Source organism: Aquarana catesbeiana, linkage group LG05 (assembly GCF_042186555.1).
Source record: "Aquarana catesbeiana isolate 2022-GZ linkage group LG05, ASM4218655v1, whole genome shotgun sequence".
Classification (NCBI taxonomy): domain Eukaryota; kingdom Metazoa; phylum Chordata; class Amphibia; order Anura; family Ranidae; genus Aquarana; species Aquarana catesbeiana.
In genome coordinates this window covers 521,456,496-521,479,267 of record NC_133328.1, presented here as the reverse complement: position 1 = coordinate 521,479,267, position 22,772 = coordinate 521,456,496, and the positions used below count along the sequence as shown (strand labels likewise).

The 22,772-nt window shown below is 42.6% G+C and overlaps 1 protein-coding gene across 3 annotated transcripts in view; it reads right to left on the bottom strand.

Annotated features, from left to right (window-relative positions):
- The window catches only part of CLVS1 (clavesin 1), a 181,106-nt gene extending 158,708 nt beyond the window's left edge, over positions 1 to 22,398 (bottom strand). Inside the window, exons 1-2 of one of the 3 annotated variants that reach the window (XM_073631695.1) lie at positions 22,184 to 22,398; positions 10,445 to 10,544 (exon numbers count right to left, since the gene is read on the bottom strand). The gene's annotated coding sequence lies outside the window, so the exon portion shown is untranslated. Of the gene's footprint in view, positions 1 to 10,444; positions 10,545 to 21,613; positions 21,755 to 22,183 lie in introns of those variants that run through there. The other 2 variants (XM_073631696.1, XM_073631697.1) reach the window with 2 other exon arrangements.
- Between the last annotated feature and the right edge of the window lie 374 nt (positions 22,399 to 22,772).

The window sequence follows — 22,772 nt, the reverse complement described above, 5'->3', positions numbered from 1 at the left end:
GCCCCTGTTAAACAGGGGCAGAAAAATTGGGTTTTAGGCACTGGTGCTGGTGCCACAACACTGCAACCCCTCACAGATACTCTAGTTGACCGCAGGAACGAGCCCTGCTACAAAATATTACAGCAAAAATTGTAATTACACGCCCCTGTTAAACAGGGGCAGAAAAATTGGGTTTTAAGCACTGGTGCTGGTGCCTCAACACTGCAACACCTCACAGATACTCTAGTTGAGTACACGAATGAGCCCTGCTGCAAAATATTACAGCAAAAATTGTAATTACATGCCCCTGTTAAACAGGGGCAGAAAAATTGGGCTTTAGGCACTGGTGGTGGTGCCCAGAACCAAAAATGTTCTTAGAAGCTATCAACATGACCATTGAGGAGGAATAGGATAGTCACTCAGCATAACAGGATAGTCACTCAGCATCAGCATAGGCAGTCTTCAAGGGATCTCACATTCATAAAAAAGTTAATTGGTTACATCAGCATCAGGTGCTTGGTAGCTGGTGATCCAAGACTGATTCATTTTTATGAAGGTGAACCGATCAACCGAGTCTGTGGACAGGCGCACTCTGTGATCGGTTACAAATCCTCCAGCAGCACTGAATATGCATTCAGATAGAACGCTGGATGCAGGACAGGCCAGTAGCTCAATTGTAATCAAGTAAATTGCAGCTGGATCTAAAGTGTATACAGTGCACTAAAATTGGTATGAAATTGGTGACGTAAGAGGCGCCTGTAACGCCATTTTAATTAAAGATCTGCCGTTTTTTTAACCTTTTTGTTGTAAGTACCCATTTGGCTATTTAATAAATCAGTGAGTTTATACCTTGTTGCACTATGGGAGATTCTTTTTCATCCCTTGTGTATACCCGCTGTGTGTGAACGCCCATATGGACTGATCCGAAGCCATCATCTGGTATACAGTGTTTTGAGAAGATCATCCTCCATCACTGCATCCTGGGAAGGCCCCCAGCTATACTCATCCCTGTAGCCATATACAATCCGTATGGAGGTAAGAGTCTAGCAAGCACTGAGTGGTATACACGAAGATTTGCACATTGGCGATTTCTCACATTGGAGATCACATTTGAAGCACTTTTTTGCACTTTATTCAAGCACCTTTTTCCATAGACTTTTTTTTAATGTCTTTTAATTTATATATCCAGACTTGAATAGATCATTTATGTATTCATTTATCTAGATCACTTCATTCACTTCATTATAAGTACTGGATATGCACTGTATTTTCATTTATTCTGCACAGGAATCTATTTTGTTTTAGCACAGAACTATACATCCTGCACGTAGTGGTTTTTGCACAGCATCATTTGCATAGCGTTTTTTGCACAGCATCATTTGCACAGTGGATTGCATTTATTATTATCATCTAGTAAGAAGTTGCACTAATCACTTATTTATTTCATACCAGTAGCTCAGTTGCATACTGTGCAAGCTCTGGCCAGTGATCCATCCTCAAGACCCAGTAACCCAGTGGATTTTCGGTTAGAAAGGTCTCCAAGTCTGATCTTGCCCCAAGGTACTCCTGCACCATGTAAATCAGACGCTGGGGCTGTGGACTAAAAAATTGTCTGAACGCATCGGTCAGACGGCCACCTTCTCCACCGCTCCTTCTGTGACTGACCGAAGCCTCAACAACACATTGTCCAGGAGGACCAGGAAATTGCAACCTCCCAGGCTCTGGAAACGCATTGCACAAACCTTTCTGCAAGGCCTTCCGAAGATGTTTCATCCTCTGCTCCGTCTGCGAAGGCTGAATAAGTTCCGCAACCTTACCCTTGTATTGTGGATCAAGAAGGGTTGCCAGCCAGTATTGATCCCTCTCCTTGATACCATGAATCTGAGGGTCCTTTCACAGGCTTTGCAGGATCAGGGAGGCCATGCAGCGTAGGTTTGCTGAGGCATTCGGTCTGGAGTCCTCTGGGTCACTAAGGACGACATGATCTGCAGCCACCTCCTCCCAGCCACGTACAAGTTCATGGTTTTCTGGGGACTGAAAATGATCCCTTGAAGACTGCTGCTGATGGTGAGTGCCAGGCTCCACCTCCATGCTGACACAATCCTCCTCCTCCTCCTTTTCCTGTGTGATAGGCGGGCCTGCAGAAATACTGTCTGGATAAAGGGGGCCTTGAGAGGTAAGGAAGTCCTCCTCTTCCTCCCTCTGTTCTACCTCAAGTGCCCTGTCCATTATTCCACGCAACGTGTGCTCCAACAGGAAGACAAGAGGGACAGTATCACTGATGCATGCACTGTCACCATCCTCGTGGCCTCCTCAAATGGTGACAGGACAGTGCATGCATCCTTGATCATTAGCCACTGGCCTGGCGAAAAAAAGCCAAGCTCCCCTGACCCTGTCCTGGTGCCATACTCGCACAGGTACTCATTGATGGCCCTCTGCTGTGTGTGCAGCCGCTGCAGCATTGCCATGTTGAGTTCCACCTGGTGGGCATGTCACAGATGAGGCGGTTCTTGGGCAGGTTGCATTCCTTTTGAAGGTCAGCCATCTGAGCATTGGCATTATATGACCGGCGGAAATGCCCACAGACTTTCCTGGCCTGCCTCAGGAGATCCTGTAAGCCCGGGTACCTGCATAAGAACTGCTGCATCACCAAATTAAGGATGTGAGCCAAACGGGGACATGGGTCAAGTGTCCCTGTTGGAGGGCGGAGAGGAGGTTGGTGCCATTGTCGCAAACCACAATTTCTGGGTGAAGCTGGCGTGGCATCAACCACCTCTGCACCTGCCCCTGCAGAGCTGCCAGAATCTCTGCCCCAGTGTGGCTCCTGTCCCCTAAGCAGACCAGCTCAAGCACCGCATGGCATCTTTTTGCCTGAGTGCTTGCGTAGCTCCTAGAACGCTGGTTCCGAGGACAAATCTGCACAGGAAGAGGCCATAGAGGAAGAAGAAGAGGAGGGGGTGGAGGAGAGAGGTGTGGCAGAATCACCACTACCAGCATTTTGGAGGCGTGGTGGTGGAACAAGCTCTAACATTACTGCACCCTGTCCTGCATCCTTCCCAGCTGCCAGCAGGGTTAACCAGTGCGCCGTGAAAGAAAGGTAACGTCCCTGTCCATGCCTGCTGGACCGTGAGTCAGCAGTAATATGCACCTTACCGCTGACCGCCCTGTCCAACGAGGCCAAGACATTGCCTTCCACATGCCGGTAGAGAGCCGGAATAGCCTTCCGAGAAAAAAAAATGGCGTTTGGGAACCTGCCACTGAGGTACCCCACATTCCACAAATTCTTGAAAGGGGGCAGAGTCTACCAGCTGAAAAGGCAGCAGTTGGAGTGCTAGCAATTTAACCAAACTAGCATTCAGCCGCTGAGCATGTGGATGGCTGGGACCGAATTTCTTTCGACGGTTTAGCAACTGGGGTAGGGAAATTTGCCTGTTACAATCGGATTTAGGTGTACCGCTAGCAGATTGCCCGCAAGTGCTTGGGACACCTAATTCTACACCTTCATTCCTCTCAGTGCAGGTCTCTGAGAGGACTAAAGGCATAGTGGGGTTGGAGATCCCAGCTGATGAGAAGCAAGGAGAGGTCCACCTTGTTCTTTGGTGTGGGTCTTTTAAGTACTGTTGCCAACGGACTGCATGGGAGCTCGACATATGTCTGGTCAAGCATGTGGTGCTCAAGTGGCTGCTGTTTTGGCCACGCTTGATACGCTTCAGACATATGTTGCAAACAGCAATGGTGCAATCTGCTGCACGTCTCAAAAAAGGCCCACACCAAAGAACTTTTGAAAAAACGTCAGCAGCGCCCTGCACATGTGGAGCTCTGTGGTGTGATGCAGTCGGTTGGCTGTCCTTAAGTTGTGGAGGGCATCCTGCCTCGTTGGAGATGTGCCTCCTACTCCTCTTCCTCTCTTCTATCAGGCACCCACGTAGAATCAGTGACCTCATCATCCCCTCCCTCCTCGCCACTGGAGCAAACCAGGCAGTATGCTACAGCTGGGGGAACATGGCTGCCAGTTTCTTGTCCTTCTTGGGCACCCCCTCTCTCTGGGCTCACGTTACTGCCTTCATCCTCAACCTGGGTACCATCATCGGAGCCTTCAAAACGCTGCGCATCCTCCTGTAGCATGTACCCAACACTGTGATCGAACATTTCGGGGGACTCCTCAGGACATGATGGTGGGGCTAGGGAAGGAGTGACTGATGCCTTTGAGCCGATGGAATAGGCCATTTTGGCAGCTGCATTGGCAGCCAAACTTGTCTCAGCTTGGGTGACAGAGGATGAGGAGGATGAGGACAGATTTATGATCCACTCTAACAACTCTTCTGCATGTTGTGGCTCAACACGGCCAGCTGTCGAAAAAAAGGACAAGCGTGCCCCACGGCCACGTGCTGAGGATGCACCGTGTCCATGACCAGCACTGTTGGCTGTAGACACAGAGCCTGCTTGCCCTCTTTTAGTGGCCTGTGAACATCTGCTTTTCCTTGTTGGCCTTCCAGACATGCTGTAAAATTGGATTAGCAAAACACTGCCTGAAGTTTACTAGAAAAATTACACTAGGATTGGCCTGCATTCTGAGGTCAATGTCTATACCCACATCACTGTGCCTCTACATATCTGTGGGGGTTTTTCAATTGTTAAATTTAATGTCTTTGTTCTATGTATTTCTGCAACAATCACTTTGCTGTTTTTGTTGTAATTGGTATATATTTTTTTGTATACTGTATAATAAATTCTATTTTTAGTCAGGTATGGCTAGACTAGAATGCAGTGGGTATATATGTAGGAGACAGTATATATATATATATATATTATGCACTGCAGATCACTGAATCGCCTGCCTGCCTGAAAGTGTATTTGAAAACGCACACCAGGAATGGCCTGCAGTCAGATATAGGCTTGGCTAGACTGGAATGCAGTGGATATATATATGTTGGAGACTGTATATATATTTAATGTACTGCAGATCACTGAATCACTTGCCTGCCTGCCAGTGTATTTGAAAACGTACACCAACAATGGCCTGCAGTGAGATATAGGCTTGGCTAGACTGGAATGCAGTGGATATATATATGTAGGAGACTGTATATATATTTTATGCACTGCAGATCACTGAATCACTTGCCTGCCTGCCTGAAAATGTATTTGAATATGTACACCAGCAATGGCCTGCGGTCAGATATAGGCTTGGCTAGACTGGAATGCAGTAGATATATATATATATATATATATATATATATATATATATATATATATATATATATATGTTGGAGACTGTATATATATTTTATGCACTGCAGATCACTGAATCACTTGCCTGCCTACCTGCCAGAAAGTGTATTTGAAAACGTACACCAGGAACTACCTGGAGCCATATATAGGCTTGGCTAGACTAGGATGTAGTGGATATATATGTAGGAGACAGTATATATATTTTAAGCACTGCAGATCACTGAATAACCTGCCTGGCCTGCCTGCCCGAAAGTGTATTTGAATACGTACACCAGGAACGGTCTGCAGTGAGATCTAGCTAAACTGGACACAGTGTGTATATATATATTTATATATATTTATATATATATATATATATATATATATATATATATATATATATATACACACACACACACACACAAAGCCGGGATATATATATATATATATATATATACTAAATACACTGCAGCTAACTGTATACCAGTCTGACTGTGTATATATATATATATATATATATATATATATATATATATATATTAAATACACTGCAGCTAACTGAATCAACTGCCTGCCTGCCTGAAGTGTATTAGAAACAGTACAGCAGGAACGGTCTGGAGTGAGATCTAGCTAAACTGGATACAGTGTGTGATACACACACAAAGCTGGGTTGTATATATATACCAAATACACTGCAGCTAACTGAATCAACTGCCTGCCTGAAGTATATTAGAAACAGTATAGCAGGAACGGTCTGCAGTGAGATCTAGCTAAACTGGATACAGTGAATATATATATTAGGGTTGCAACGGATCAAAAAACTCACGATTCGGATCATTCCTCGGATCAGGAGTCACAGTTCGGATCATTTTCGGATCAACAAAAAAAAAAAATCTCCCCCCGCTGTAATATCCACAATCTCCCTATTGGCAGGGTGTGGCAGAGTATTGGCAGAGTATTGGCAGGGTATTGGCGGGTATATTGGCAGGGTATTGGTGGGTATATTGGCAGGGTATATTGGCAGGGTATTGCCAGAGTATTGGCAGAGTATTGACAGGGTATTGGCAGGGTATTGGCAGAGTATTGAAAGAGTATTGAAAGAGTATTGAAAGGGTATTGGCAGGGTATTGGCAGGGTATGGCAGACTATTGGCAGGGTATGGCAGACTATTGGCAGGGTATGGCAGAGTATTGCAGCAGGGCATGGCAGAGTATTGCAGCAGGGCATGGCAGAGTATTGCAGCAGGGCATTGTTGACATCCGATCTCTCCCCTCCACTGTACAGATCAGTACACAGAGGGGAGAGAGGAACCGGCGTCATGACATGACGCCGGTTTGTTACAAGTGATCGCTCCGTCATTTGACGGAGCGATCACGTGCTAAACGGCCGCCGGGTGTACCAAGATGGCCGGGTATATTGGCAGAGTATTGCCAGAGTATTGGCAGAGTATTGACAGGGTATTGGCAGGGTATTGGCAGAGTATTGAAAGAGTATTGAAAGAGTATTGAAAGGGTATTGGCAGGGTATGGCAGACTATTGGCAGGGTATGGCAGACTATTGGCAGGGTATGGCAGAGTATTGCAGCATGGCATGGCAGAGTATTGCAGCAGGGCATTGTTGACATCCGATCTCTCCCCTCCACTGTACAGATCAGTACACAGAGGGGAGAGAGGAACCGGCGTCATGACATGACGCCGGTTTGTTACAAGTGATCGCTCCGTCATTTGACGGAGCGATCACGTGCTAAACGGCTGCCGGGTGTACCAAGATGGCCGCCGCTCTGGAGCTAGGCCTTTCCTATGGCCGAGGCCACAGAGCGCTCCGCGGATCGCTTGATCCGTATGGGTCACGGATCGATGACGATCCGTTGCACCCCTAATATCTATATATATATATATATATATATATATATATATATATATACTAAATATACTGCAGCTAACTGAATCGACTGCCTGCCTGAAGTATATTAGAACAGTACAGCAACGGTCTGCAGTGAGATCTAGCTAACTGAATAAACTGCCTGCTCAAAGTAAATGAAATGACACTCTCTCTCTCTCTCTCTCTCTGCCAGCAACACACTACACAAGGCCGACGTGCAGGTGGCCTTATATAGTGTGGGGCATGGACTTAACCCCCTGAGCCATAATTGGTCAAAGGCACCCTGCCTTTGGCCAATTATGGCTCTCTTCGCTGACAGCGCTGTGATTGGCCAAAGCATGCGGGTCATAGTGCATGCTTGGCCAATCATCAGCCAGCAATGCACTGCGATTATGGGGCGTGATGCCCCATTCGAATTGATCGAACAGCCGATGTTCGAGTCAAACTCTTTGACTCGAACTCGAAGCTCATCCCTAATCTCTACATTGAGATGAGGTCATAACCTGGATACTTACCTCACTATGAGCCTCATTACATACACCCTGCACCCATGCACCCCACTTGGACAGATCCTTTGGAAATTACATAATTTTTTGTATTGCATAGACTACTGTTTGACAATGACCACAGGGCAATGCATTATGTCACAAGACCCTTTACATGCATATAGGTTTATTGGGTTCTATTGCTCTGTCTTGTACCATTGTACAGTTTGCAGGTGTGGGCACTAGTTCACCACTTTAAGTAACTTTTCTATTTGGCTATACATATCTTCTTTTTTAGTGATAATGGCACATGTTTTTTTGTCTTAGATAGCAGGAGACTTTGCTGTAAGTGGTTCAGTAGGTGGTGTATAACTGCCGTAACACATTCCTAATTGAGGATTGTCCTTTTAGTATATTCTTTTAAACAGTGATTAGTCACTTTGATATGATTATTGGGTACAATCTAGCAGGCATCAAATACAACTGCCATACTCTTTATTTTAGTCTCCACCAATGGGTAGGTACGAGGTGGCATGTCTACCATGTCCCAGGTTGTCCCTGTGGTACATTTTGAGTCACATTAGGACACTTATCGGCAAAGACCCACTCCTAATGTCCCCCTGAACCGTTTCCTGGAAGTGTTTAATCATTTCTATACATCTCACATGGCCTATATTTTGTATGTATTCAAGTTCAGACTCCAGATTTTATTTCTTAGTTGTCTCGTTATTTTCAGCTGTAAGGTATTGAACTATTGATGTATACACTTGCAACTATTCATGGATTAATCTGTGATACATGACTATTACTGGAGCCAATGTTCCCAGCATATATGATTCTCACAAGCTCTGCACATTAATTTTGAATGACATTGGATTATAGGGGGGGGTGATATACAGTATATCTGTGATGCTGGAAATTTTCATTTGTATTATGGTTTTTAAATATGTTTTGATTACATATGCCGCATCATTAAACTTATGATTTCTTGTGGAATATGGTTTATAACCTGTTGATTCCTTCATATTTTTATTGGTTATCTTTGGAATGTGTTTGTTAAGTCTACGCTTCAGGTTTTTTATCTTTTGGTGCTGACACTCTGAAGTCCAGGACCTGACACTGTGAAAAACGTTGCATCTATGCCCAACCTTTCCATGTCATCTTGCTGAGCTTCAATAGAAGTTTTTTCTTTCTGATTCAGAACAGCTAGTATATGCTGACAGGGCTTGGTGGTCACACACATGTGCTTATTTTTTTTTAGCTATTCCACAGGTTTATGGGACTTTCATGAATCTTATAGTATGGATCATGTTTATGATTTTTTTTTGCCTTTGTCTACTTTTTGCCAATGTATAAGGCTGATCAGGGCAGTTCCCTTACTCATTTTCTATATTTGTTAACAATAATTATAATAACTTAGCACAATCAGTTTTTTTACTGTAACTAGATCACCAATTCATACTTTCTGTATGAAATAAGCATTTATGCAAATCTGGTCTAGTCTATCTAAATTTTTCCAGTATTCCTATGATACAGCAAGGCGAAATGACAACATTTTCTAAATTCGAAAAGAGAGGGCAACATTTTGCATGATTGCAATGATTTTGCTGATGTATTTTATAAAAGAACAGTGCTTAGCAGTGTTCTTCTTTAAGTTTTAAAGACTAACTGTACAAATTACACAGTAGAGGCAATAACTGTACAGTGCTTGATTTTTAAATCGAATTCTCAATAAGAAGTGCAAGTTAATCAATGTTAAGTAATTGTTATCATGGCACATTTCCATTTGCACCCTGCTTCTTTTCAAGTTCTTTCTTTGTGTGCCTTCCATCTGTCACCGTCTAGCAAATTCTTAATAGTCAATGAAAACATGCCTCCAAATTGTCCTTAGCATTACCTCTATTAAAAAGGCCATGAACCAAAATCAGGCATCTGCTTCCCTCTCTAATTATGTGTCTTATTAAATTTCAGCACTTTCATTTTTTACAATCACAGCTTCACAGTTGAGATTTAGCTTCGCTAGGGGCAATATGGAGAAGAAAAAATATTTATTAAAAGGACAAGAAAAAAACATCAGAATTCAACACAGCACAGCAGGGGGATTATTGTGTGAAATAAAACTAGATTCTTTGTTATGCATTTATATATTAAAACATGGAGTAATTATGCTGCTATTATTACTTTAGATAATTATAACACATAATCAAACCAGCAATGTTGCGATCTGAATTCTTTTCAATCTATAATTTTGCTGGGAATTAATAGAATTACCGCTAAATGGTACACATTGGTGTATGAACTAGTGTTTCTGCTGACAACAAATGTTTGGTAATTATTATATTTGTCCCATATGTATGTCATGATGCACCAAATATATAACTGTACATCTACAACTCCACACATTTCTGAAATGTTGTCAGACATTTAAAACATGCTGAGAATTATGGATGTGGCAGTCCTTGGCTGTCTTAGTGCACGTCATGCAAACATCAAATCGAGTTGCTTTGTGTAAAAGGGTTAAGTCTGTAAAAAATTTATTAATACATGAATATAATATATATATATATATATATATATATATATATATATATATATATATACACACATACATACACAGTTGTGCTCATAAGTTTACATACCCTGGCAGAATTTATGATTTCTTGGCCATTTTTCAGAGAATATGAATGATAACACAAAAACATTTCTTTCACTTATGGTTAGTGTTTGGCTGAAGCCATTTATTATCAATCAACTGTGTTTACTCTTTTTAAACCATAATCACAACAGAAACTATCCAAATGACCCTGATCAAAAGTTTACATACCCTGGTGATTTTGGCCTGATAACATGCACACAAGTTGACACAAAGGGGTAAAGGTAACCATCCATACCTGTGATCAGTTTTCTTGTAATTTAGTGTGTAAATGAGTTTCTGGACTCCTGACAGATCCTTGCATATTTCATCCAGGGCTGCAATGACGTTTCTGGATTCTGAGTCATGGGGAAAGCAAAAGAATTGTCAAAGCATCTGCGGGAAAAGGTAGTTGAACTGTATTAAACAGAAAAGGGATATAAAAAGATATGCAAGGAATTGAGAATGCCAATGCCATGCATTTTGCCAAGGCACCAATGAAGAAACCTAAAGGCACCCCAGGGTGCCTGGGCACACTGGTTGAAAATGGCTGGGTTAAAGAGTAATGATTGGATATAAATAACAAGGGGCTATAGATTTATAAAGCATAATAAGAGGACAGGACCATTCTGATCCTAGAATAAAACCTTAGGCTGCTTTTAGACAGCTAAAGCCCCACTCCAGGTAGAAAAATAAATTAGCATTACAGTTGGGCCTTCTGACACTGCAAAGCTAAAATGCTGGTTAAAGTATATGTGAATCATCACCTGGTAAAATAACCCGTTCAGTTTAAAATAGAAATGAAAGGCAAAACACATGTGTATAGATATAAAAACTCCAGGTATTTCACACAAAGGTAGCAATACAAAGAGAACAGGATACTTTTTCATACAAGTACATGGTACAGCAGCCACATATCAGGAATATGAAATGTTGGGTTTACATATTCTTGAAGTCTAGGGGTAGAGGAATACGTTGTAATACTTACCTTTTTCCTTGTTCCAGCAGGCCCCCTCCATCCATGTGACCGGTCCCCTGAAGCCTAATCTCTAAAGCATTCCAGCCAGCAGTCACATTAAAGTGGATGTAAACCCCATTCATGAAATCTGACCTGGGCACAAACATCTGTAGTGTTTACTTATCTCTCTCCTAAGCCCTAAGTTCCGTGTCTTTCTGCTGCTCCATTCCTCCGTTATCAGCATGAAATTATCTGACAAGTTCTCCGACACAGGAGATGAAAGCAGCTGAAAATTTGTGCCGGGAAGGGTGCATAGAGATAGATTAGCAGAGAGCTTGTCTATTCACAGCACAGCTCTGCAAGATTCTTCGTTCCTCTGCCTATGTGGAGGGAGGTGTGTGCCTTTCCTCCAATCAGCTCTTACACAGTGTATGCCAAGACTCCCCTCCCACTGCTGAAACAGGAAGAAACATTTCTAACATGATGTGCACTTTCTAAAGAATATATAAAGCCGAAGACAGCAGACATACATGTAAAACTTAAGTAAGACGATTTGTTTAATCTCTGTGTATCATCAGAGGCTGTTCAGTTCACTGGGTATATGTGAAGGTTTACATCCACTTTAAGTACCACTTTTAAGTATCCACTTTAATACCAGTAGTCCTGTATTGTATGTGAGGATGCTGAGAGCCAGCCCATAATCAAACCATCAGAAGAAAAGAGTGCTGGTGAGTATTACAGACTTTTCTTCTACCCCCTAGAGCATTTAACTCTTCAGCAAAGGGGTATCCCACTGCAAAAGTTTTTTTTTGTTTGTTATGAGAGTGATAAAAAGACTGCTATTTCTAACCTCTTAGTTTCTTGGCTTCAGACCAGCATGACAACAGGAATATAGATCAGGAAAGCCATTCATTTTTATCTGTATACACTTCAAGTTCACTATCTTAATATATATTAGGTGTAGTTGTTTGTTTAATAATGAAAAAAAAAAAAACCTTGATGTGCCTTCTCTCATCCCCCATTATAAAAAATACTCATTTGCAAACAGGCTCTAGGTGCAGCATGGACCCACTTCTCGCCACCCATGTCTCAGTGGTTCCATGCAGTATTGGCAGCTTGTCTTGAGATCAGTAGCTTTGCTGCAGCCAACAGTCTGTATATAGTCCTGAACTATACCTGTGCAATACAGATGGGGCATCCGGCTCCACACAGTCTGCAAAACTGCCCAGTGCTGTAAAGGTCATGGCAGTAGTAAAATCTTTAAAAAAATGCTGCTGAAATGAAGAGTCTTTTTGAGCAAATGGGTCAACTTGACACTTAAAGAGGAAGTAAACTTCCATCTTTTGCTTTTACCTATAGGTAAGCCCAGGGCTTTTTTTCCTCAGAGAATAGGTGGAGGAACTCCCCCCTTCTGAGTTCCCCCTTGTCTACGCACCCTATGCTCCTCTGAGCACCGTCCCTTGGTCCCACCCCCTACCCACCTCCCAGTACTGCCCCAAGTATCATTTTGTGGTGCTAAATAATTTGTCTGAAAATTTGCTCTTATCTATTAACAAGAAAAGCAGTAAAATAGATCCCCTTGAGCCAGCAACAATAGATCCCCCAGTAACAATAGAACCCACCCCAGCAACAATAGATCCTTGACACAACAATAGACTCTCCCCAGCAACAATGGACCCCATCCCAGCAACAATAGGTCCCCTCAGCAACAATAGGATCCCACCCTAACAACAATAGATCGCTAACACAACAATAGACTCCCCTAGCAACAATGGACCCCACCCCAGCAACAATAGGTCCCCTCCAGCAACAATAGACCTCACAACAGCAACAATAGATCCCTCACACAACAATAGACACCCCCAGCAACAGTAGACCCACCCCCCCACACATGGCAACAATGGACCTCCCACAACAAAATACCACCCCCAGCAACAAAAGATCTGCCCCAGCAACATTAGACCCCCAGCAGCAACAACAGATCACCCAGCAGCCAGCATCAATAGACCCATCAGCAACAATAGACCTCTCCCTCAATAGTAGATTCCTACCAGCAACATAAGACCCCCAAGCAACAATAGATCCCCCACTAGCAACAACAGACCCTCACACAAAAACAGATCACCAGTAACAATAGATTCCCCAGCAGCCAGCATAAATAGACCCTCCAGCACACCCCTTACATACATTTAGTGCCGGAACTGCATTCCCCCGCGTTCCCGCTGAAAAAAGCCCTCGGTAAGCCTATAATAAGGCTTACCTATAGGTAGTTTAAATATCTCCAAATGTGCACCGTTTAGGAGATATTTACATTACATGCAGTCAGTGACATCACTGGCACAAGCGCTCTGAAGAAACGGGCACCCGTGATGTTTCTTCAGAGCCCTGTGCCGTGAACGGTGGCTCCCACGCGCATGCATGGGAGTGAAGTCATTGCGGCTCTGAGAACACGGAAGCAAGACGGGTGAAGATGGGATCCCCTGCAGCGATGACTTCTCGGCACCGGAGGGCTTCGTTTTAAGGTAAGTTTAACATAACGTGCTAGTATGCGATGCATAAAAAAAAAAAGGCCAGCGGTTTACAACCACTTTAAACAACTATCATTTTTAGCAGAGGTAAGCAATGGCAGCCTTCAAGCTTCTGTCATGATACATTTCCTTTAAGGCATTTCTGGATCCGAAGAAATTCCCTAAGCAGTTGCTTAGCCAGTTTTCAGCTGCTTAGAGTGGTCCCACCTGCTCATTAAGCACGTATTATTAGTTTATCCCTTTAGAACCAACTTCATTTTTTCGGTCTGTTGATGTAATTTACTCAGTTGCTCTTGTTCATTTTTAATCTTCTATATCAGCCTTTTTCAACCAGAGTGCCTTCAGGTTTCTTCAGGGGTGTCTTGGCAAAATGCCCTAAAAATTGCCCAAAAATTGTATACAAGCCAGCAGGTGGGTCAAGCCTAATTTTTATTTACACAAAGCCACAGGTATTCACTGTGCACCATTAAAATCATTTAGCCGCTGGCACCCTAACAACCAATAGCGTCATCAGTTGATAAGGAGGAAGGTGAGCGCCTCCTCAGCATCCTTATTTGCTCCTCCCCTGCCCCTCTCCATCAGTACTGGGGTCACATTAGCTGAGTGAGGGAGAGAAACCGAATACTAGTCAGTACCAGTGTGCAAAGCAGTGACGGCCCGTGCATTGTGGGTGCATGGGCGTCACCCCCCCGACACCTCCGCCATTCTGCCTATTCAAGTGCCCAGTCCCTTTCAGGACACATGAAATACTATGGTGGGGATAGGCGGGGGTGTGTATTTTGAAGCACGTGATTACAGCCAGAGGCTCTAATGGGCTTCAAAATAGGGTGGGCTCGGGGCGCAGAGCACTGCGTCCCGACCCCACCCTGTTTTGTGGCACAGCAAATTAATTTTCGCTATTTTCACACTAATGTTTCTTCCTGCCAACCAGCAGGCAGGTCAGTGAGACCTATCTCCCGATTGGCCAAAGCATTAGGCGATCCTATTGAATATTTAACACTTGGGCGGAAGAGGAGACACGGTGGAGGAAGCCTGAGGAGCCGAGCGGACACAGGAGCTGCTGCTTCCTGGCACTGCACAAGAGGAGGAGCAGAGCCCCACCACATGATTGGTAAGTGCCGCCGGACCGGCCACAGGGGGGGTTAGAGACGTGACAGCCGAGTTGGGGATGCGCCTGGCTGCATAGACTGGGCACAAGTGGCTGCATATGATGGGCACAAGTGGCTGCATTTGATTGGCAAAAGTAGCTGCATATGATGGGCACAAGTGGCTGCATATGATGGGCACAAGTGGCTGCGTATGATGGGCACAAGTGGCTGCGTATGATGGGCACAAGTGGCTGCGTATGATGGGCACAAGTGGCTGCGTATGATGGGCACAAGTGGCTGCATATGATGGGCACAAGGGCTGCGTTTGATGGGCACAATGGCTGCATTTGATGGGCACAATGGCTGCATTTGATGGGCACAGTGAGGCTGCAATTGATGGCGGGGGGTTCAGTATTTTTCAGTTTGTTTGCGCCCCCCAAAAATTTTGAGCACCAGCTGTCACTGGTGAAAGGTGTGTTTCCCTTGGAAGAATACATCACCTGTAATGTTGGGTGTTATACATGTGTGAATGTTAACCTTTTAGTTTAGTTTTTTACATTTAAGAATGGGGTGCCTCAAGATGTGCAGGATCCTCCCATTTCAGTGGTTATACCGGGATGATGCTTGCACCTACAGGCATCAACACAGTATGGATCTTTTCAGCCGGCGATTCTCTTCAAGGCAGAAGTGATCTAGGTGGCTAATTAGCCACTCAATCACTTCTGTGGGTGGCAGAAGGGGGTCTCACCCCCCTCCAGTCACTGCTGCCTTTTCCGGGCTCTCCGGTCCCATCGCGGAGGCTGGGTGCAATGTGACTGGCGGCAATGCCTGCCCAGTACAGAGAGAGAAGAACTGAAATTGTTCCCCTTTCTCTGTAACTCTGGAAACCAGGACCGACGAGCAGTTTGTCACTTCTGGCTTGTCCCTTTGTTTACCTGAGAGCAATAATTCTAGCACTAGATCTCCTGTGCAACTCTGAACTGGTAATCTGTAAAGGCGTTTAAAGCGTTGCATATGGAGAATTTTAGGCACTGTAGTTTGCCCACATCCATGGGCAGACGCAATTTCAAAATGTGACATGTTAGGTATCTATTTAGTCTTTTATTTAGTCTTTTAAATTGTGCAAAAATATTGGGCTAACTTTAGTGTTTTGTTTTTTTTTTATTCCAAAAAAATTGTGTTTGAAAACTGCTGCGCAAATACCGTGTGACATCAAAAATTTCACACTCACCATTTTAGTCTATAGGGTCACTGCCATTTTTAAAAAAACGAATGTTTGGGGGTTCTAAGTAATTTTCTAGCAAAAAAAGTAAATTTTTACATGTAGGAGCGAAGTGCCAAAAATAGCCTGGATAGCAAGTGGTTAATGGACTGAGAAAAGTTTGAGAAACACTGATCTAGACAATGGATATTATTATTATTAAGATCTTCATCATTGTTCTTTTAATAAAGATAAATGTTATGTTGCAAATGTGTCTTGTCAACTTATGAATCATACAGCTAAAAAAGTAAAGAACCATATGAACTAAAAGTTTTTTCATTCATTCACTGTAGCGGTACAGGGAGCCTGACATATGTGTGAGGTTGCTATGACTATATACACATCTGTATGCCAGAAGAGATATCGTGTAGTAAATGCGATGGGCAACAGATACACCACTTTCATACATCTGATCTTTCTGATGAGAAGCAGGGTACCAGTTGTTACATTGTTACACAGTTATACATTGTTCCTAAGGCATCCCTTTATCTGAAAATCATCTAAAGCCAACAAGTGAAACCACTAAAATACAACTAAATGTGCCTTTAATCTACATGCTATATAATTCTGTGATTCAATGTGTTTCAGGTGAGACTGCAGCATCTTGACCCATGGATTTGTCTTGTGCAGCCTCCTTCTCATGCTGCAATGTCTACTAAAGGCAGAAGCAAGCACGGGATGATGCACACGGACCTACTGTCCTGCATGGACATAAGGATATCTACAACTAGAGAGATTTAGCTAGTGTGGGGAGGGTGTAGAAAATGAACGCTTGAATGAAGATTAGAGTTGTTCAGCAGGAAGGCCTTTAAAGAGTCAAATTATCACGTATTACCGAATATGCTGCAGATGCATGTTGATCTTTTTTTTATTTAGCATTTGGGAAAATCTTCAATATTTCAATGCACTGACTGACACATAGCTCTATGTATATTTTGCATAAGTCTTGTTAAAGGTGTGACTTTTTGTCAAAGTTCAAACCTATAAGTCACATATTGTTGCTATAAACTTGTGAGCTGCATGATTTAGGATCATCTCACAATGTGGGACTTGCACTAGACTTCATTTGTTTTGACATTACTGCATTTTCTTTTTAAGCGTATTTTTGTATTGCTGTATAGTTGATATGTTTGGATGCGGCACCTATAATATTTTAATTATGTATCTCATACCCCCTTTGAAACATTTTCCTATTTCAAGGAACACCTGCTAAAATGAATTTATCTAAGATCAGTTGGAAGCATGCCCCCTTACAGTGGTAGTCAGAACCTCTCTCTTACAGACACTTGAAAAAAACATCAGTGGTTCTGCCAAGTGGCATTGGCCCTAAACTATGTAGGCACCATCAGGTGAGAGGTCAATCAACAGCATCTTAAGGAACCCCTAGAAAATTCTGGAGGAACCCTAGTTGAGAATGGTTGGTCTAGTGCACAGGTGTCAAACACAAGGCTGCGGGCCGAATTCGGCCTTCCAGGCCATTTCATGTGGTCCTTGCACCTCTCCTGCAGCTGCAGCACCCCCCCTCGTTTTCTCCCCCACCGTGTCTCAGCAGTCAGCAGCTGAGAGGATGACAGAACTCCTCCACCAGATCCTGCATTTCCGTCCAGCTGCAGCACCCCCTCGTCTCCACCTCCCCTGGTCTCAGCATTCAGCAGACTCCAGCTCTCCTCTAGTCCTCCTCCAGACCCTGTACTTTCTTCTTCCCAACTCCACCCCCAGCTTCTTTCTGGCATTAGCACAAGGTAAGGGGGTTCAATATGATGTAAGAGATGGTGGGAGATTTTTGACTTCTGATGGTAGGCAGGCTCTTGACATCTGATGTGAGGGGGAATGGGGGTGCTCTAGACATCTAATTTTACACATACAACCAGCCCTTTGAGAGCAACCATAATACAGATGCAGCCTGTGATTAAAGTGAGTTTGATACCCGTGCTCTTCTGCATACTTTCTCAACCTTTTTAACAAAGGAACCCTTAAAATAACTTTCAGGTCTCAGGGAACCTCTGCTAAAATTGACTATATCTACAACTCAATAATTTGATGGTCAGTGGGAAGAACGTTCCTTACAGCTGTGGTCATAGAGAATTGCCTAAATTATATCAGTGGGAACTTATCTGATAGGCAGAAAATACTAATTTGCTCAAGGAACCCCTAGCAAACTCTGGGGGAACCCTAGTTGAGAAACCCTGGTCTAGAGAGTGCTGCTGTATAAATGAATGCATAAACTAATCAGAAAAAACATATTCCTAATCCAGAAGAAATTGCAAAGTGTTAAATAAGGCTTAACAGACTGCTGACACTTTGTAAGCTGGTGGTATGCAGGAGGCGTGTTGCTAAGTGAATCTTCTGACTGGCGTGAAAGCTATGATTGAAAACAGTTGCATGTCTTTTTGCAAAGAGCAATACAAGGCTAATGTTTTTAGTACTCTTCTGCCATGCTGCCATCACATAACCTTCTAATAGCTACTCTTCTGTCTGTATAAGCCTTTGAGCCACTGTGATCTCAGGGATCCTATATTTTTGCTTTTAATTTGTCTTGACAGTAGCAGAAGTTGTCATAAGTAAACTGACAGATTTGATTTATTTACTCATAGACCAAAGCCTGGTGGATGTTCTGCCTGAGAAGTCACAGCTAAAATCATTTTTTGCATGTGTAAAACTAAGTCTACTAAAACATATTAGCCATATCATCTAATACAGCTTAGGGTGATGTCAGACAAACGTTGCCACATCTAGCAAATAAAACATCAACATCAGTTTGTAGGCTCTGTGGTCCTGCAATGTCCATCCAGGAGCCTATTCTGTCCCCAAGAAAGATTATTATAGAATTGTATAGACCAGAGCATTAATATGCTTCTTTTTTTCTGATACAATGCCAGCATTTAATACATTTTACTTCCCCATAGTTAATAAAGACATCCGCAAGAAAGCAGTGTAAGTGAAAGGCATAAGTATTGAATTGTCACAGAAAATGAGATCATTTCCTGTAAACATGAATGACCTCAGTATAGAACAAGTACTCTGGATAAGATGACATTTTGCTTGTGCATCAGAAAATATAAAATAAATCTTTCCTATAAACAAAAAACACACAATATCCATACCGCAACCCTGGCCATGCAGGACACAAGCTTCATTGTTAAAGAAAGGTAGCAATATATAATATATGGATCGCCCTTCAAGACCCAGATGCTAACTGGCCAATAGGAACTATACCAAAATGTGCAAGAATTATACTGCGAATTTTCCATTTCCGAATGCATAGAGCTGTTGCCATAGGCAGCTTTGTGATTACCTAATTCATTTTTGATCCCCCAATGTATGGAAACTCTTGATTTTCTGTACTCTCAAAGGAGATCAAAGAGTAAAATAACTTCAGCCAATCAACTTTTATTCTGTTGCCTATTATGATCATTGGTGCCATACATTGTAAGACCTGACCTATAAATGCCTGTATAGATGTTTAGGACTTGTGAGGATGTCATTTTTTCAGCGTGAAATCAGTGGATGTCTTTTAAATCCTGTGTATGGCCTGTTTTGAGAATTATCATTACTAGCAATGCATGACAGGTATTGTATCCCCTTGCGCCAGCAGTCCTATGATGGCCATACATGTAACAATCTGATTAAATGATTATTAACAGAATTAGACAATATGATCAAATCTATGGATTAGAAAAAAGACACATACTGAGTCATCGACTAGTTTTGAGCAAAACTGATTGATTTATTCAAAATGATTGGTCTAAATTGGAAATGTATGACAGGTATTTTATCCCCCAGCACCTTGCAGTTTTATGGTGGCCATACATGTAAAGATCTGATCGAACGATTCTCCACAGAACCTAACAATATGATTGAATCTATGAGTAACACAAACGACATATAATAGGGGTGGGGGGGTTACTAAAACTGGTACACACAGAATCTGGTGCAGCTGTCTATAGTAACCAATCAGCTTCTAACTTCAGTTTGTTCAATTAAGCTTTGACAATCAAACCTAGAGTCTGATTGGTTACTATGCACAGCTGCACCAGATTCTGTGTGCATCTGTTTTAGTTAATCTCCCCCACTGTGCCTTTGACTAATTTTTGAGCAAAACTGATAAATTTCATTGAAATTATTCAGATCTGTCTGGATGGGTAAAGCAAGAAAGCTATTGTATCCCCTTGCACCCAAGACACTTATTGTAGCCATACATGTAACGATCACATCAAATGATTTTTCACAAAATTAGACAATATGATTCAATCTGAGTTATCAAAAAAGTCACATATTGAGGTTGATTTACTAAAACTGGAGAGTGTAAAATCTGGCGCAGCTGTGCATGGTGGCCAATCAGCTTCTAACTTCAGCTTTTTCAATTGAGCTTTTACAAAAAAAAACCCCAAAAAAATGAAAGCTGATCAATTTCATATGATTTGTCTGGATGGAAAAAACAAGAAAGGTGTTGTATCCCCTTGCACACAAGATACTTATGGTGGCCATACACGTAACGATCTGATCGAATGATTCTTCACAGAATCGGATTGAACCTATGAGTTATTAAAAAAAAGTCACGTGTCATCAATCAATTCTGAGCAAAACTAATCCATTTCATTAAAATTATTCTGATTGGTCTGGATGGAAAAAGCAAGAAAGGTATTGTATCCCCTTGCACACAAAATACTTATGGTGGCCATACACGTAACGATCTGATCGAATGATTCTTCACAGAATCAGATTGCATCTATGAGTTATAAAAAAAAAGTCACATATGGGGGTTATTTACGAAAGGCAAATCCACTTTGCACTGCAAGTACACTTGGAAGTGCAGTCGCTCTAAATCTAAGGGACAGATCTGAAATGAGTGGAAGCTCTGCTGATTTTATCATCCAATCATGTGCAAGCTAAAATGCTGTTTTTTATTTTCCTTGCATGTCCCCCTCGGATCTACAGTGACTGCACTTCCAAGTGCACTTGCAATGCAAAGTGGATTTTCCTTTAGTAAATAACCCCCATTGTGTCATCAATCAATTCTGAGCAAAACTGATCAATTTCATTAAAATTATTCTGATTGGTCTGGATTGAAAAAGCAAGAAAGGTATTGTGTCCCCTTGCACACAAGATACTTATGGTGGCCATACACGTAACGATCTGATCGAATGATTCTTCACAGAATCAGATTGCATCTATGAGTTATTAAAAAAAGTCACGTGTCATCAATCAATTCTGAGCAAAACTGATCCATTTCATTGAAATTATTCTGATTGGATCGGATGGAGAAAGCAAGAAAGGTATTGTATCCCCTTGCACACAAAATACTTATGGTGGCCATACACGTAACGATCTGATCGAATGATTCTTCACAGAATCAGATTGCATCTATGAGTTATAAAAAAAAGTCACATACTGTGTCATCAATCAATTCTGAGCAAAACTGATCAATTTCATTGAAATTATTCTGATTGGTCTGGACAGAAATCCAATTGTAGGAAAGCAGATAGATCAATATGATCACTAGGTCTATGGAACATCGAACAATCTCTTTTGATTGTATTTTGCTATCGGAAGGTAAATCGATTGACAAAATAATCATAAATAAAATCTTTACCTGAACGGCCACCTTTAGATCTGAAGGTCTACCTGCTTGTCCCCCCATTACCTAATTTTCAGCCTACGTTACCCCAGCACTTCTCCAACCCCCGCCAATCATCCTATAACAATCCACATGCACATCTTGTAATCGCAGGCAGCAGTCCCCATCACGCTTCCTGCCCACCTTCACATCACTTAACCCCTTCTGCTCATTTACTGGTATTAATTCTCTCCATTATTATCTGATAAAAAAAAAAACAGGATATTGTTTGCTAGATGCTGAACTCATCAGTGTTAATGAAATGTCAATGCTGTGAAGATTTTTCTGCCTGTATTGTATTAGCAATGGCACAGGTTAGCATGGATTATGCATCCTTTTGCTGAGTCACAGCCTGTCCAGGACCTGTGGCCCCTGCAGGCACCCTGTGTGTGTGTAGGGAGCATTGTTCCCTGGGAGGCAGAGCTCAGCATCCAGGAGGAGAGCTGTGCTGCTGAACACTGCAGATGGGAGCTGTCCATGCGCTAAAGTGCTGAAACACTGCAGCTCCATGACAGCCATCCAGGCTGAGCTCATCTCTGTACATACCTGTTACATGTCAGATCCCTGTGCATGCAGGCCAGCTGTCCATCCTGCACAATATCTCCATCAGTCCCCTGGATGTGCCTTCACATGGAGGGATGGGGGTCACATTAAACACACGCTTTGCTGCTACACAATCAACTGGAAGGAGGCAGTGAAAGGGTCCTCCCAAGCAGAGAAAAGAAGAAGAAAAGCTTCCACAGGGGATCCACCCCCAACATCTCATTGGCCGCTTTGAAATTTTGAGCAGATACTGAAAGTAATATTGTCTTATCATGTTCACATCAAATGATATGTGATCAATGAAACAATGCTGATTTATTTTCCAGTCTCATCATTTTATATGGGAATCTATCCAATGTATAGGAATAATATTACTAGACAAATTATTTCATTTGTAGCATCTACACATTCTGCAGCAGTTTCAGCTTAAAGCGGTAATATACCCAAACCATAAGCCCCCGTTCACGCCGGAGCAACCGCACCCCATTGTCGGCAATGGCATTGTTTAAATCTGTGCAACGCCGGCTTTGCAGTGCCGCGTCGATTTGAAAAAGTAGTTCCTGCACTACATTTGGCGATTTCGGTTGCGGCT